Raw genomic sequence first — 14,484 nt, forward strand, 5'->3', positions numbered from 1 at the left:
TCATGGTGATAATTATTTTGATTAAAAGCCACATAAAGCTTATGGATTTTGTTTACAGGCGTTGCATTAGGGCCTGGATTGATATCACTTTTTCATTAGGGGTTTCCTTACTTCATGATACATAGTCAATAATTAATTGATCTTGGTCTGTTTTATTCATAAGTCTTACAGTGGAGAGGGGATCATTAAAGAGTCTTTTTGCAAGCTTTGACAACCACTCAGTGGATTAAAATAATTCCCTCTTAATGTCATGAGAAAAGCAGCTTGTTGTAGTTGAGCTATTTACATCTGCTCTGGATACTGCACCTACAGGTTGGTGTTAGTTCATACACTGACAGGGTAATACGTTCAACAGCAGTAAAACCATAAATCTCTGCTTCTGTTTTGAGTTTATCTAATCACTACTCGGTAGACTGGCAACAGTTCATGTTCTTGTTCACCATCAGAGTACAGTAAAAACCATTCTCTTGTAGCAAAGATGAGAATAACAGGGTTCCAATGAGTCTATTTCTGGTCATTTGTCCAGGGGCGCCTCCAGAATTTTGTGTGGTCAAACAGACAATTGCATCATGACCTCACCTGTTGGTCCAGTAAAGGGTTGAACAATTGAACGTTAAGCCTGAGCTCCCTCATTATGATGCTGAACTAAAAGTGTTGTCTACGTAATACAGGATTGTGAAAAAGAGTTCTGTGTCTGTGTGGGTTCTCTCCAAGTTCTTCAGCTTCCTCCCACCCCCAAAAACATGCAGCTTAGGTGAACTGATCAATCCAAATTGCCTGTAGGTTTGAGCGTGAGTAGTTGTTTGTCTTACGTATGGCCCTGTAATGTGCTGGCATCTCATTCGGGGTGTACCCCACCTTTCACTCTTAGGATAGAATAGCCTACAGCAGATCTGCAACCCACAAGGTGGACAAGACGATTGCAATGCTCTCGTCTACAAGAAAATGGAAGGATGGATTTAATAGCCTAAAAATAAAATATTGTGCTATCAGAAATTGTCTGATATCATATACAGTATTTGCTGTGGAAAAAAAGTAGATGAAAATGTTTGTATTGATTCTATACCGCACACTTACTTAATATAGGAACATGGTTTCTCCATCTGTTGGTTAAATTATATTATAGTTAGCTCTTAAAACATGCTGCCATTTTATTTTGAAAAAACAAAACAAAACAACTTGTTATTTCTGGCAAAGTAGCCATGACAAAAGATGATATGAATTATTGCATCAGTTTCTCTTTTTGTCCTTTCCTGGGGTTGTGTGTGTGTGTGTGTGTGTGTGTGTGTGTGTGTGTGTGTGTGTGTGTGTGTGTGTGTGTGTGTGTGTGTGTGTGTGTGTGTGTGTGTGTGTGTGTGTGTGTGTGTGTGTGTGTGTGTGTGTGTGTGTGTGTGTGTGTAGCAGATCGAAATACAACAATGCAACGAAGCAGCGAATCACCACGTAGACCTGTGACCAATCAATATACTGTACATTATGGCACTTATTTCTCTGTTTAGCCTTTGTACTTTGTCACATCCCATAGATGTACTTAAAAAGAGGAAGTCCAAGGATTCATTTAAAATGCATGTGGCTCCTCCTGTTATTGCAGGTTTTGTCTTTTTTCTGACATTTGCTTTGCTGTGCAGTCTTTTGAATGACATATTGCTCAGATTTTTAGTGCCAAGAATAATTTCAGTGGTTTTAAAAGCAGCCAGCCATGTGATCTCTATCCTCTTTTACAGTCCAGGCCACAACTCAAAGTGTCCTTTGTGACTGGGGCAGACCAGAACGGCCCTGACCTTTGTCTCCATATGCCTCTCAAAAATATTAGTGATCTGCATTCATTAAGTGTAATCTTCCATATGGCATCAACAGCAGGCTGACCGAATTTTGCAGTCCTGACTACCTGTTAACCTTTTATTTCTATTTTGCTCCTCGGTGTAGTATGTTATCCCAATCTAAAATCGACTGTTTGGTCTCCAAACTTGGCTCCAGGCCTGTCCGTAGAGTCTAATCATCCTTAAGCCATGGATTGGCTCCACTCTCCCTCTTCTTGCTTTCTCCCCATTGATTGTGGTCATTTTATACCTGAAAACAATCATTAATCTGATTATGACTGTGTCTGGGTCCAGTTCATTAGTCTGGCCCAGCTGTAATTCAGGCAGATGCCTGCTGGGCAATAAGGATTCATCACAGATTCATTGAGGCCTGAAGAACACACACAGAGCAAACATAGGATTGAACTTTTCTCTCAGATTGCCAATGAAAGTTACTTTAGAAACACTGATATCTAAATATGGCAAAATTGCGCTTCTGCTTCATGGTTAAGTTTTTTTTTTGCACTCATCTCAATGCACAGGTTGAGCCATCGCTGTTGTGAACCTCTAAAAAAGTGAGATCACATGTGCAGACTATATGGAACCCGCATGACTTAGCCTTAATGCATCAATAGCCCCTCCAGGGGGGGATTTGAATATTTCTTTTCAGTTAAATTAAGCTCTTGCACAGCTCCTCTAGCCTGTCTTCCCTCTTGCATGTTCTCATTGCTCTACAGTGTTACACACTAATCAGGAATTGAACCTGCGTTGCTAGATTATTTGTACTAGAGCAGTTAGTTAAGCACTAGGCTAAAAGAAGGGAGCTAAAATGCAGAGGTAGCATAAAAAGACCAGGTTTAATAAAGTATTTTAACGCTCATAAGGTTTAGGCAAAAAAAAAAGATCTAAGCCAAGTACATATCAACTAAAGCAGAGCAAAAGATATTCTAAAATTCAAAGTAAGCAACCAAAACGCAGGAATTGTCCAAGTTACGGAAAGTACAAAACAACACCTTAAATTAATAATCCAAAACAAAATTTCCACAAAAGGAAATTTACACAGTGATAAAGCAAAGTTCTCATTAAGCTCACCTCAACAGTTCTGCAAAGACTCAGGACTGCACTAACAGAAAAAAACGTGCTTTATATGCAGTCACTAATTGACAGACAAAAATTAGCTTCAGGTGACAAATTCGAAATGTCTGAACACTCATACGGAGGGGCAAAGAAACTTGAGCACGTGGCACAACAAAACATTAGACACCCAACATGATCACCTAAACAAACATATGAAAACATCGTCTTCTTGCCTACTGGTTTAAAATGTTTTGCTCCCTCACTTTAGTTCTCTCGTGCTGGAGCACACCGTCCACCACCACCTCACTACCACCATGTCTCCAAGTCCTTCAGCTTCTCAAGCTTCAGCGTTGGGAACCCATTCACTGCCACCAGTTTCTGACCACCAGGGGGATCCACCCTGCTGCTGCTCAGACCACATGGATGTCCTCTATCCAGATCTTCCTGCTGAGTCTGAGAGCCATTGCCATATTACCTTCGCGTCAGAGCTAAATCTTATAATCAAAATCCTTATATTCATTGGTTTCTCGTTTAAATGTCTTTTTTTGAGATATTTTATTTTATAATTTTTTCTGAAGTTATTTAAGAGAATTAAAAACTTGACGTGCTTTCCTGATGTCAAGTCCTGAAGCCCAACTTCTGTGGAGGAGGTTGGTTAAATGTACCCTACCTAAACCCTAGAGATCAACCCAGTGCCTTAAATATTACTGTACTTAATCATTTTAACTCAACAGATGCATGGTGTCATAAACGTACTGACTTGTTCAGAGTTTGAAAGCAGAGTAGCACCACATCAGCTGTTTCATTTAAAGGATAAAACACTCCATGTTTAACTGAGCTGGGTAAATGGACCCACTACTAAAATATTCCATCACTGTCTCCTTATCAGACAGAGTGTCAGTTGGGGTTAAAAGCCCCTCCAAATGTTCTTTCCATTTTCCAACAATGGCCCATCCAAATGGGATTAGTATTGCAGGACAATGGTGGTAATGTAATTCAGTACATTTGCACGTCAGTGATTTTATTGAATGATCTGGACGGCATATGCAGAACGAAGTCCGATGCTTCTCATGAATTACTGAGAGGTTATATCATTCCTGCCAGGTTTTATGACATGTCTGCAATACAAACCATTTGCCATTAGAAACCGTTTTAACATCGATCTAGATGGCACCGTTGTGATGGATGTGATAAGTATCCTCCTCTTCTCTCTCCCTCCTGAAAAATCTCCCAGAGTAAGTAAGAGAACATTTTTTCTAAATGGCATGGAGTAGCGGTGAATGAAAATAAGAGTTCCAACGTTAACATCTTGTTAATTACTTTCATTTTTGTTAATCTATGCCATTCAGTTACCAAGTACAGTGCCAATGAAGGAAATACTCTGATACTTTAAGTGCTTTGAAAACAGCTGGTCAGTTTTAACATTTTTATTTATACACGACCTTGTTATTTCTGTTTTTACACCACCTATTTTCTTGCTGGCCTTAAACGTGATTGCACCATTCCTACACTGCCTCCCTTTTCCCAAAGTCCAGGAAGTGACCCATGAAGGTCAGGTGATTTGAGTGATTATTTACAGGAGCAAGCTAGAGAACTGCATCAGAAACATTTTTGTACATTTCTGTAGAACTTAATGTTATCTTAACATGTTTTTCTATTTTCAGATTTCAGGATGGTTAAATATCACTTCTTTTAATTAATTTTTCTATGTTCTCCCCGTCTCTGCGTGGAATCTCTCCGGGTTCTCCAGCTTCCTCCTACCTCAAAAAACATGTGCTTCAGGTTACTTGGCCGGTCCCATATTGACCGTAGGTTTGAGTGTGTGCGTGTGTGGTTGTCTGCATCTCTGTGTGGCTCCGCGGTGCACTGGCGTCGCGCCTGGAGTTTCCTCAAGCCATAAGCCAACTGGGATAGGCTCCAGCTCCCCATGGCCCGCAACAGCGGAGAAAGAGTAGAGAGAGTAGAGTATAACTTTATTGATCCCCTAAGGAGGTTCTGTCAGGGAAATTAACATCTCCGTCACACACAGCATAGTCAGTACACAAAAAACAGAAAAAGCACATGGAAAGCACCAGCACATAGAAAGTAGTACCAACACCAAATAGAAAGAGTAATAAATAACCCATCAAGAATATACAAATAGAAAATCATAAATAGGCACAGAAATAAACAAATAAAAAGGCCTAGTTAGGCATGGGTACAGTGAAATGTCTATAGTGTTTGCATTACATACAGTATGTATATATATATATATATATATATATATATATATATATATATATATATATATATATATATAATATGATATATGTTAATATGTTTCCAATATGTGAATATGTAAATTTCATATGTTGCAGATGTTAATATGTATGTATATTATTTAACTATTTATGTTTGACCCCCCCCTATATATATATATATATATATATATATATATATATATATATATATATATATATATATATATATATATATATATATATATATACATACACACACACACACACACACACACACACACACATACACAGTATTTTTCGCACCATAAGGCGCACTGGACTATAAGGCGCACCCGCAAAAATTTGTTTTATAATTTATTTCATATATAAGGCGCACCGGATTATAAGGCGCACACAATAAAAAATGAATAAAATTTATTTGATAAACTGCAGCAGCTGTAGTTGCGCAATCCGTCCACTAGATAGAGCCGCGCTGCTCAGACAGTCATGATTGCATTCATGACTGCCTAGTACCTTTGAATGGCCCCTGTTGCTATGTAAATAAGACATTCTGAGCCTCATCAAGGAAACCTGATCACTTGATCACTTTGCCATCTGAGCAAGAAGTCAACACGCATATTAAAAAACTGACATTAAAAACTGGTTAAATTCATTACGAGTGCAGTCAGTGTGAACAAAGCGGATTATTTCCTGATCTGAAGTTCGAAGCAGATATTTAAGCTCCGACGTTCGTCTTCATTTATTGATTAAATATTGTTTTGATCGATCGGTAGTCCAGTTGGAGGTGAGGTGCAGCTATTTGCTGCTGTGTGTCCTAAACAATTTTTTAACTAGTTTTTAATGTCAGGCTGCTAATTTACTGGCAAATATGACGCTGTTTTACTCCTAGAACTGACTTTAATGTCGGTGTCTCACCGCCGTGAGATTCACCGCCGTGAAGACAGAATACACAAGCCTGAATGCGCCCCTCCGCCGCCCGCCCAATCAATTACAGCACCCCTGTTGGCACCTTTGTCTAGCAGTGACTCTGCTCTTGAAATTTCAGAAAAGGCTGGAAGTTCAGCTTTGAGGGTCTTTCATTCACCTTTATGCCAGTTTCTACTAGATTCCAGATGACAGCACAATGGCATTTTTAAGACCAATTAAGTCTAAAGTGGGTTATTTCCGACACCAAATAGTTAGAAAATACTGATCAGCCAGTCAGTCAAACTTTATTAATAGAATTGTTGAAAGTTCCTTATGTTTTGCTACGTAATCACCGGTGCTCCTACAGTCTACTGTCTGAGAGCAGCTCAGTCAGAGCTGGGACTTCGGTGACGCCCCTTGACTACCGTTGTTAGGGGGCGTAGGCCCGAGTGCCTTGTGAGGGGGCTCCTCTGGTGGCGGAGTGCGGCATGACTGGCGGCCAGACTGGCTTTTTTTCAGCGATCATGTTTTTAACCAATATTAATATGAATATTAATCCATATATAAGACGCACCGGATTATAAGGCACACTACGGGTTTATGAGAAAACTTCAGGCTTTTAGGTGCGCCTTATAGTGCGGAAAATATGGTGTATATACAGTGCCTTGCGAAAGTATTGGCCCCCCAAGAAATGTTTTGACATTTTGCCACATTTCAGTCTTCAAACTTGAACATAACAAACTGAAAATATTTTTCAACAATCAACAACATGTGAGACACAATCGTGAAGTGGAACCAAATTTATTCAACATTTTATATTGTGTTCAGAAGTAAAAAGCTGAAAGGTAGGATGTGCAAAAGTAGTGGCCCTCTGTTCTCTCAACTCAGCTAACCGACTGCAGAAGTTCCCTGATGACTTCTGAATGATCCAATGTTGACCTAAATGACAAACAATGACAAACAGAGTTCACCTACGTGTCATTTGGTCTCACATATGCACATCCTACTTTTCAGTTTTTTATTTCTAAACACAATATAAAATGTTGAATAAATTTGGTTCCACTTTACGATTGTGTCTCACATGTTGTTGAGTCCTTAAAAAAAATGCAGTTTGCTATCTTTAAGTTTGAAGCCTGAAATGTGGCAAAATGTCAGAAAGGCTTGGGGGGGGCAATACTTTCGCAAGGCACTGTATAAATAATAGTGTTTGCAAAGCAGTAGAAGATGAATGAATGATTGACTGAATAATGGGTAAAAATGTACGACACAAGTTTTGTCTGAACCCTCCTGTGTTTTTAAATCTCTCATTTAAATATTCTGTTCTTGTTCCAGATTAGACATTAGAATGGGAGAACAAATGAATATAAAGTTCAAAAATTGTGATGAAACAAGGATGAGCAAATGCACCACAAAGAATTCAGTTCCACCATATAAATGATCTGTCTGTGTTTGTCTTTGGCAGTACAGTCACGCGGTATGTAGCTCTGTTGCCTCCAACGAAAAGGTTTGAATTCACCTGGGTGCTTTTAATGCAGAGTTTGCATGTTCGCCCAATGTCTGCATGGGTTCTCTCAGGGTTCTCCAGCTTCCTCCCACCTCCAAAAACATATCCTTCATCCACAAGCAACGTGGATGACTTGGTCATGCTAACTTGAACATAAAGTGTGTTTATCCGTCTCTACAAGGCTGTGATAAACTGGTGGTCTCTCCAGGGTATACCCTGCTTCTTGCCCATAGTCAGCTGAGATAGGCTCCAGCGTAAACCTGTGAACAGATTGTCTTATCTTCAAGAAGATGAATGAATGTTGGTGTTCAGAGAGGGGTGGCTTTAACCAATTGTGGATGTTACAAAAAAAACATAAATAGTAAATTTAGGAAATCGACATGCCTGGAAAACATTATTCTTAACCTACTGTACTTAGAAAACAGTCAACCAGCATTAATGTTGGTAGAACATGGGGGTGAGAGAATAGAAGAAATTCGAAGGGGGGTGAAGAGGGAAGAAAATGAAGAGTGATGATTTTTTTTTTTTTAAATTTTATATACTGGTTTGATCCCTGAAGGGAAATTAAGAACACACTCTAGCTACTGATTCAAACGCATGCATACATATATATGTGAGTACAGGTCCCTGTATCACACGCACACAGGGGGGCCTGTAGGCATGCAGGGGAGGTAGAGTGGCAGGCAGCTCCTTCTTGGCGCGCCTCAAATGAGCAATTTGTAAAGGGGACGGCACCTTGCTCAAGGGTGCCTCGGCAGTGCTCCGGAGGTGAGCTGACACCTCCCACTGTCAGCTCACCTCTGGGTATTTTTTTGGGGGGTGGGAGCGGGAATCGAACCGCCGATCTTAAATCATAGGACGACCCGCTCTACCGCCCGCTTTACCACTGAGCCACTGCCGCCCCAATTGGGAGTGATTGAAGAAGGTTATCAAGGGCATAAAAGCCTTTATCAGACAAAGAGGTTTCCATGTGCCGACGCCTCCTGTCAGTTATTAAATTGTTTTTTTTGAGTTGTTGTGTTGATAGTTGATGATGATTGTTGTTTGTATCTTGCAGTAGGATGTAAAATGTGTTTCATGTGTTCCTTTCTACCTATAAGGATGTTTTTATTTTTCAAAAAGTATTCTCCCTTCACTTTCACCTTAAAGAAGGATTTGAAGATTTTATGTGCTTTCCTACAGTTTCCCAAATAGTAATGCTCCAACAGTCAATATCCAAGATGTAGGTAGTCCATAAATTGGGCACAGTGGTCAAATGAAGAGCCTATTTTGAATCAATAGAACACTTCACCTTTTGCAACTACTTTTTTGTTTGACATTTGAAAAGGACTCGTTGCTGGATGGGCAATAGGCTATTGCTTCTTTGTGGTGCTCAGATTGTTTATCGACAAGATGGCCTCGAAAACCGTGGCCCACTGTCAGTTCAGGTATTCAAGAGACCACAGCAAAGTTTTGTACATCTGTGCGTCAGGACACAGGTTGGGTTGTAAAAATGAGGGTCGGACAACTTTTACAGAGTGACATAAACGCAAACACATACAGTGATTCTTTGCGGTTATACATTCCAGGAACCACACGCGATTAACGATTTACACGATAGAGTGACAAACTAATTATCTTATTATTTACGGCAATTTAAATGTTTATGAACACTCTTATCGACTGTTTAAAGCACCTTTGTGTCTCACATAAGTCTGAGACTAAAGGAATGGAGCACACTTCCGAATGCCATTAGCCAATAGAATGGGCGTACGGTATCATGTGACTGCCTACCAAAAGTCCGCAATGAGGTGAAGTCGTGAGCGTTGATGCGCAAATGTGTGAGGGCGCACTGTGCATAGTGCATGCACAACGAATGCAACTCTCATGCAACACAGGGATACCTCAGGAAAAGGTGATTGGACCTCCAAGCAGGTCATTTTTCTCAGCCCATGTAAGCAACCTGACGCAAACATGGAGAAAACCCTGCAACAACTGTAAATGCTATTACTGTAAAAAGAATTGACCAAAAGATTGAAGATGTGGCTCCAACTGTGCCAAGATTAAAGGATCTCGTGAGGAATGACTGAAATATCTTCATCTTGCTAGATTTTTAGCATTGTAACATAGCTTTCAACAGCTATAGACGACATATACACAGTTAGTTAGGCAAGATTAAAAAAGAGTCTAAACATGCACCCACTCAGATAATTACAAATAGCTAGTATTTGCATAAATAACGCAGTGCATTGATTATTAAAACATACCTCCTACCATGCCTGTTTCTTATGAATCCCTTATGAATTGCTTTAATTTTGCATTCTGGGCTGCATTAAGCATCTTCAAATTAATGCCATTCAGTTCCCAAGTCTAATCTGCAACATCATGATTAGCATTCCCTCAGCTTTTGTTCCCCTCATCAGAGCAGCTTCATGTGTTTTTACAACTCAGGCGAAGTTGCCGAGCCGTTTGTGGCATCTCTTCTGATGTTTGACAGACATTCAGATCTCTTTCTACCTGGATGGCGCTGCTCGCTGTTATCTATTTTCAGCTGGGATGAGCAAAAAGGTGCACAGGTTTGGCGCTGCAGGCAAAAACAGATCTTCAAAATATAATGAGTACCTGGTCCTTTTCAGGTAAGGAGGAAAATACTTGTATTCTTTTTTCTTTATGTCAAAGCTTAAAAGCCCTACCTTAGGCCAAAAGACCATTGCATGAATATATGCAGATCACTTGGTAATTAGAATTCTAAAGAGTTGGTCTGTGCACTGTTTTCGTCTTGCTGAGTGAAATAATGATGAGGTTCTTGTATTGGCAGACCATCACAGACCACATGTCCTAAGCAGCAAGTCACAACAGAGCAGCTGAACATGCGTGTGATTGCTCTTAAACATCAACTGCACAGGATGTTAACCTGCATGGTTTCCTGCCCCTTATCGCTTTCATTCTGTTTTAATTCCTCTTTGATCAATGTAGGAGCTGCATGCTTCAGCTAAGGTGACACAGCGTTGATGTGATTTCTATAGCTCTGCTTGAGCCCAGCATTTCATCACAAACTGGGCTCAGCTGGTTGGGTGAACAAATCAAATCCCGGATAGAACGACTGAAACGATTTCACTTTGAGTCTGGAGAACAGGCCTCACATCTCAGTCGCCGGGGCGCATTCAGTCGGATACTTTTGATTCAATCCAGCTCGTACGTGGGATGAAAGATAGTGAATGATGTTGAAAAATGTGTGGGGGGGGGGGGTTGTGTGTAAACATCTGGAATTTAAGCTATGGCATCCTCCCCGTTGAAAGTCTCTGGGAGTCGATGGTCTCTCCCACATGTCTTTTATGTGCAAATCAACATAGGTTCAAACATTCAAACCTGCCAAAAACTAAAGAAAACATTGCTTTTTGGGGATGTTGTGATTCCACACTAAAAAAGTAAAAACACGAAATAGAATATCTGCAACTTTATTTTCCAAAAAATACGATCTAAGGTATAAGTGATTCTTTCGGCCTTGCAGAAGCAGGAGGCCCACTGTGTATAACCGTAGGATACTCACATGGATTACTTTGTGCATTATTAATCAAAAGACTCCTTTCCACTTGGTAATAAAGTAGCAGCAAAGTTGTTTGTGCTTCATTCCTTAGCTGTGTTTTCTATTCTGTAAATCACTTCAGCTCCACCTCAAGATTTTTGCAGATCACTGGCACAGAATCTATGTTGAATGACACTAAATGAATGATTAATATTGTATTTAATGCTGCTGTCATTCACATTTTTACAATGTGTTGATCAAACTTACGTATTGGTGGAAAGTGATTCTGAAGATGCTAAACAGACATCCTTCGGACCTTTTAAAAACACAAATGTTAAAATGTTGCCAAGACTTCTATTGAGTTATGTATCTCATATGATGTGCAAAACCAGACCAGACTTTGATTTTATCACCTGTTGTAAGAGGTTCTGTGACAGAACCAAAGTGCTTGGAAGGAAGTTGACTAACGTGACTAAACTCAACAAAAATCTTTGATAGCATTATCCTGTCTGTGAATGTTTTTCTAATTTTCATCAGTAGTGATGGTTCTTTAATATCTTCAACAACGTTTATGATTCCATGCTACTTCACAACATCAACCTTTTTGTCATCCCTTTTGACTGTGACCGTTTTAGCAGTAGAAATGTGCATATTCTGCACCTGACTGTTTTTTTTTTTTTACATTTGTTGGTTTATTTGCTTCTGTTAAGCCTTCTTATTGTCATTGCTTTACTTCCAGCAGCAGCAAACAGCTGTTTCAACAGTTTTCTTAAAATCCTCTGTAAACTGCTTCATCAGTTATGATCATAGTGTAGCTGCTGGCATGTAAAAAAAAAAAAGTTGGCTGAGAGCCAAATGAAGCTCTGGCTTTTGTTCAGTCAAGAAGACTACACTATTGCATGCTCGGATTATATTTTATTTCTTATAATGTGTTTGTAAATAGCAATCTCCCTGTTCTTTGTGTTCAATCATGCTGGAGTTATTTGTGTCCATCACCACCCACCAACAGAGTCTGTTCTCAATACCCTGAAAAGAATGAATGCCGGAGACCTTCTGGCACTAAAGACTTTCATATCCATTAATTGGAAACAAGGAATTTGATTCAGGTTTAATTTGTTCACAAGCAAAAAGTGTTGGGAATTTTGGGTGAACAAAACGATGGAAAAATATATATATATAAAAGAAGAAACCATGGTGCAATATAGAACAAAAATGTGCCGCAAACGGAGCCATCGTATATCATTTGCTGTAATATACAAATACTTTCTTATTATTTCTAACATGAGTCTCTTTTGATTGAAATATATAGTTACTCAAAGTAAACATGGGAGACATGCACAACATCTCCATATGCAAACATACAACTAAATAAATGTCGATGTTGCATGTTTGAGATATCAACTTAAAATAATCATGTGCAGGTTTAAACCTGCACATAGATTTTCATATACTTTTAATATTCATGCACATATCAATTTACTGAATATGATAAAGCAGTTAATGCTTTAGCACGGAAATCTTCGAAGTAGTTGTTTTTTTCTGGTTGTTTCTGGTTCAAGACGAAAAATGGGAATTAAATGCATTTTGATCATGTTAAAATGAGAAAATTAATCATTTTTCTTTTATCTGATCACTGTTTAAACATGTTTTCTCGCACCAGTATAGCTTACATCCTTTGACGAGCAGCAGAAGTACTTCTAAATCCTAGCAGAGCAAAGCAAATCTGTTGTCACACTGACTCTGGTTATTTAGCTCAGTAAACTGCAGCTACTCTCTTTGTGTGTGCCTGTGCTGACCTTTCACTGACGGTGAATAAAGCGTCTGTGAGTTAAAGTTCCTGGCTTTCAAAGGTTATACCGACTGTTGACCCCTAGACTAATAAAAGCCAACTGTCTCATGTTTGTGATGACACAAACAACCCAAGCACCCCCCTTTTTCAATCTTTCTGAGCATCAGATATCTCCATGCCCGCGCCCTGGGAGATGGCGGGATGCTGAAAATGAATAGAAAAACAATTAGTAGCTCTGATGGGCCTGTATGAGGTAATGAAATTGCGTGTCTCATTGTAGCGTGTAATGGAGAGCAGTTTGAAGTTAATTGAGGAGAGATAGGACACTGGACCAGTGCTTGGTTGGATTCTGGGTTTTATCAGGGAGAAAATCACTGAACCCAGAAAAAGAAACAATTACGTATCAGACCTTAAAATTAGGAATTATCTTGCTTTAACAGACAAATCACATGATCAGTTTTTGCTGTGATTAAATGAACGTGTCCTTCATATTTTATGTGAGTCAGGTTCATGAGCATGAAAGCTCCATTTACCCTCCGTGAATACATCATCCAACTAATATCTAAATGTGGTGACATTACTATATTATTATTCACATTGCATATGTATTTCAGCTTCTTAAGATTGAATTGAACATTCTTTTCACTCTCACATCATGAATTTATCGTATATGCACAGATTTCCTGTTTCATTTCATTCTATTTCTTTTTTTTTTTCTGGTTGTTAGACTTTCAGAAAACTTGTCACGGCGCAGAGATTCTGGTAGTTCATAGAAGGAGACAGGGCGCCACCTTCTGGTGAACGTGTTGAACAACCTCAATGTTCTGTTTCACCTGCCTGTGAATGCGACATGGAGATGGAACACGAAGGAATCAAAATGCTGAAAGCTGGCTGGACTGGAGTGCATACGTGTTTGAAATGGCAATAAACAAACAATCTTGGTCTGTAAAAAAAAATTACATCATCCAGCATTGACATTTTTTGAAACAAACATTTCTAAAGTGAAAATTTCTAGGAAATTATATTAAAGCATATCCTGTGCTTATCCATTCATTGTTGCTTTTTATGACTGCAGTTTTTCCAGTTGTATTTTTCACGTCCGAGCGAGAGCAGGGAGTGAAAGTAAGCTGCATGTATCAAAAGGCCTGAAGGATGATCAAGAAAGGAATAAATACTGTAGTTTGGGTGGATCTGCAGATTTGAAAATGCTGAATACGGGTTGCTCACAGTATTGATCATGTCTCCCTGCTAGTCAGAGCAGAACCATGGCACCTGTACTCATTAAACATCCTGTTTAGCAGCCAACCAGTGGTAGAAGTCAGGCTCTATTTGAGAGACGAAGCGCCACAGGCCAAGAAACACCTGCAAGATTGTAACAGAAACTTTCCAACAGAGCGTGACGGAAAGAAAGAGCAAAGGGGAAGGAGAGACCAAGTCATGACCTTGTCTACAAAGTTGAGAATGAGAAGCAAATGACTAAAAACAACAATATTAAATTGAGTGTGTTTATTGCAATGTAAACTGGAACGTGACAGAGGTTATTTATTGCTTTATTGCTTTATAAACACTTGTTCACATTTGGAGCTTGAGGGTGAAATGTTAACAAGTTTGACTTGTCATTGTGAAATTAAGAAACGCTTTGGCAAGTTAGATGATTCAATGAA

This window comes from Antennarius striatus, chromosome 18 (genome assembly GCF_040054535.1).
Source record: "Antennarius striatus isolate MH-2024 chromosome 18, ASM4005453v1, whole genome shotgun sequence".
NCBI classification, from domain to species: Eukaryota; Metazoa; Chordata; class Actinopteri; order Lophiiformes; family Antennariidae; genus Antennarius; species Antennarius striatus.